We start from the raw sequence: 4,055 nt of genomic DNA, 5'->3' as shown, positions 1-4,055 counted from the left end.
GCCATGCTGGCTGAGGCAGAAGGCCATTGGATCTGACAATAACTAGGAACCCACAAGATTCCCTGCCCCTGCCCTACACAAACAACCAGGCACTCAGCTGTGAGACATGCCTCTTACCGGAGGGAGGGTCACTCCAGAGGCAGCTGGGCCTGAGGGTGCTGGATCATGCCTTTGTGGGCACATCTGAGAATTAAAGAGGACCCCCTAGGAAGCGTGCTTGGAGATCTTCCTTACCACGTGGCTCTCTGGCAAAAACACAACAGTACTAACGGCCATATGGAACCACACCTCAAAGCTGGATCAGACTTCCCAGATCTTGTAGCCTACATCAGGAGGACGTCTGGGGCAGAGGGGCCTAGACTGGGAGTCTGCATGGGCAGAAATTTTTGGGTGTGAGGTTTCATTGGGATGTCTCTTTGTGTTTTGGTGATGCCAAGCCGCCAGCCAGCCAGAGGCAGGCAACCAACTGGCTTCAGGGGCAAACTTCTTTGCAAAGCCAGTCTGACTTCACCAAATGCAATGGCAGAGTGACCATTCGCCCCGTGATTTGCTTCACGGTGAAATGGCGTGTGTTCCTCAACCCAGAGAACCTCTCGTTCAATGTCAAGCTGGTCTAAGGAAGAAAAGCATAAGAGTTAGTCTTGAATCCCCACACACAAGTCCTGGGAGATGCCTGCACACCGCAAATGTAAAGCACATCTCCTCCCACCCACACCCAAAACGTCCTGGGAACAATGGTTTGTTAAGGGTGCTGGGAATCGTAGCACTGTGAAAAGAAAACTAAGGTTCTTAGGATTCTTTGGAGGGGGTGGAATGGTGAATACACAGCCCTGCTGAACACAGAGGGATTTAGCTTTGGAGACAACACATGCATGATGACAATCTTCATGTGATTTCCTCGTGACCTTCAGCTTAATCACACCCTGCTCTGGAGTGAGAAAAATCCATCACACAAACATTCCTGCACGAAACTGCCCATGGCAAGCTTACAACACAAACCCTAGAGATTCTGATGTGCAGGAATGGTTTCCTTGAGGGCATGTGTCATAGGGTACCAAACCCACCTTCTATGTTTTGAAGCCCGGGAGTTAAGAGATGAGGAGTCCATCCAACTCCAGCTCAAGCTGGGGGTTGGACTGGAAGGGAGACAAGCTAATGTCCCCAGAATTGGGGGAAAGCTTGGCTAATTTCCAGGTCCAACTGAATGGCACATTGATGTGTGGTCCTCTGATACACGAGAAAGCTCAGAAGGTAAGAAGAGCACACCTATGCACACAGCATAGGTTCAACTTTTAGCACATCTGAACTTTATCAAAAAGTCTTCAGCCAGATGGCATGCAACCCTTTGGCAGGGACAAGTTATCATTTTATTGATTTTGCATAACAAACAATTAAAAAGGCGGACAATCTTGCAAAGGAGTGTTGCCATTTAAACTGCTGGTGTGACGTAGGAACCCAAACAAAGAAAAGGAACAAACTACCCAGAGTCTGCTGAGGAGATTTCACTCCTCCCATATCCAAGAATCTGCTGATGTTCTCTGCTGATTCTCCAGAGAGGAGGGGGCGGTTTCTGCTCTCTACTTATTCCGCTCCAGCCTCACATCAAAGAGAGAGAGAGACTGAGTGTTAGAGAGAGATCATGTGTATAGATAAGGTTGCTGCTAAGAGCAGCTGCAGACACTCAGTGCAGTTTAGCATTTTCGTTTAGACCTCATTTAGCTCTGTACATAGTTGTGTATAATAGTTGTAGATAGAATAAAAGAAGATATACTACAGAGCTGCTCTCCGAGTCGTTTATGCTCTGCTATACTCTGCTGTACTCTGCTGTGCGACGACTGTCTTCTTATTGTAGTGAATCCAGTGCTCACAACTCTAAGCTGTGAGTCCACAGCACTTTGACCTGTTCCTGTGCAGAAGGTGGTCTCTGGAAGTGCTACCCCAGCTCGCCTGGCCCAGTCGGGGCTGAAGTGTATGAGTCCAGTTGGTGGCACTGGCTCAAGGGCGATGCTGACATCTGCTTCCAATTGCCCTTGTTCTCCACCTCCCTTGTTATCACCTCATTCCCTTCAATTAGCCAGCTGCTCTGGCAGATGACATCAGTTCCTTCCCGCTCCCAATATTCCTGCTCCTAACCTGGTTAGCCATAGCCCGGAAGCTGAATCTCAGGGGAATGCCTTTGGGCTGGGAACGGCTCATCTTTTCTGGGCCTCTTCTCCCCCTCAGGAAGGGGTGCTTGGCTCCTGGCCTGTGAAATGCACGCAAAATGTAAAGATGCCTTCTTTCCATGGAGTCAAGGAAGGAGGGTGGAATTTGTTATACTCCCAAACCTTCCCACGTCACCTACAACTTCCTCAGGGATAAAGCAGCTAAGAAAAACTAAACATCCCACCTGGGCACAGTTTCTGAGAGAGCAACAGCAGAAGTTCTGTACTTCGAGGGCAGAAGACCCAGACTCTGGCAAGATGAGCATTTGCCCAGTGGATTCTGGCTGGTCCATGAGGGCAGACAAGGGATGACTGCGGTGGCTGCCCGCCCCTTCCCACTCCATCTCAGATACAGAACACATTGACTCTGCCACTCCTTGGCTCTGGCGCCACCTACTGTTGGCCTCCTTGCCTTCCACCCTACCAGTCCCAATGCGCACCATCCACCCCTGCATTGGTCCAGAGCCGCAGAGCCATAGCTAGGTGATCTTGCGCCCCAGCAGAACTGTCCAGATTGTGCCCCCTAGCCACGGACAAGTTAGCTCTTCTTTCCACCTCTCCTCCAATGCCCCCCTCCACCCATTCAATTCACCCTCTATTAAAAACCTTTCCTTATGAAGCAATAATCAATATTTTTATTTATTTATAGACATCTTGATGGACATATTTTTAGCCGATTTTGTGGGGGGCCCCCTCACCTGCGCCCCTGGCTCTGAAAGGGGAGCTTGCTGCAAGCGCCACAGGCCTGGTGGGCTAGAAATCCAAAGAGAGGGCCAGCATGGCTCAGTTGTTGGAGTGTTGGGCTAGGAACTGGGAGACCAGGGTGCAAGCCCCCACTCTGCCAGGAAGCTCACTTGGCTCACTCTCAGCCCAACCAACCTCACAGGGTTGTTGTGTGACCATAAAATGGGGGGGACCAGGGGCGCCTCTAAATGCCACCTTGAGCAGCTTGGGAGGGAGGGAAGGAGGAAGGAAGGAAGGAAAGAAAGAGGGAAGGAAGGAAGGAAGGAAGGAAGGAAGGAAGGAAGGAAGGAAGGAAGGAAGGAAGGAAGGAAGGGGAGGGAGGGAGGGAGGGAGGGAAGGAAAGAGGGAAGGAAAGAGGAAGGGATGCACAATAGAGAATGAGCATTGTTTTCACAGAAGGCAACATAACGTACATGCTTGCTTGCTTGCCTTGCTTGGGGGTTAGACACAGAAATGGTCAGCATGTGGGAATGCTCAGGGAGGCAGGAGAGGATATATTGTTTAATAATATCCTTCCTTATTTGCGTTAGCAAGTTCTATAATTTAGCAGAGTAACATTCCCTTTTAAACTTTTTTTTTTAAAATATTTTTTATTCAGATTTTTTTTAAAAAAACACATAAACAAAAAGCCAAACACAACACATAATACAAACAAACCAAATCAAAAACAAACACATATAATTTCACAATCTTATTTTCATATACCTTCTTTCCTCCGACTTCCCCATACCTCCCTTTCGCTGCATCCTTATTTTACAATTTTTTTTTAGCAACCCTTTAATCCATTAATCCCTTTAGTTCCCTTTCATTAAGTTTTCTTTAATTTTTTAGTTACAGCTGTAATTCTCTGTTTCTTACCCCTTGACATCTTAACACTCCTCAATTTTACAACAGTTTTTAAGATACATTTTAAATTTCTTCCAGTCTTCTTCCACTGTCTCTTTCCCCTGGTCGCGGATTCTGCCGGTCATCTCTGCCAGTCCCATAAAGTCAATCACCTTTGTCTGCCATTCTTCCAGAGTAGGTAGTTCTTGCATCTTCCAATACTTTGCCAGTAGAATTCTTGCTGCTGTAGTAGCATACATAAAAAAGGTCCTATCCTTTTTT

At 47.7% G+C, this 4,055-nt stretch overlaps 1 long non-coding RNA gene across 1 annotated transcript; it reads right to left on the bottom strand.

Moving 5' to 3' along the window:
* Positions 1-556: 556 nt before the first annotated feature.
* Positions 557-3,402, bottom strand: LOC309333272. The gene is made up of 3 exons (XR_014152435.1): positions 3,358-3,402; positions 2,134-2,237; positions 557-613 (listed from the first exon to the last, which is right to left on the bottom strand). It is a non-coding gene; the product is annotated as an uncharacterized lncRNA (long non-coding RNA).
* Between the last annotated feature and the right edge of the window lie 653 nt (positions 3,403-4,055).

This window comes from Podarcis erhardii, assembly GCF_964252035.2.
Source record: "Podarcis erhardii genome assembly, chromosome: W".
Lineage (NCBI taxonomy): Eukaryota > Metazoa > Chordata > Lepidosauria > Squamata > Lacertidae > Podarcis > Podarcis erhardii.
Note: the sequence above shows the minus strand (reverse complement) of the source record. Positions and strands in the feature narration are given on the sequence as shown.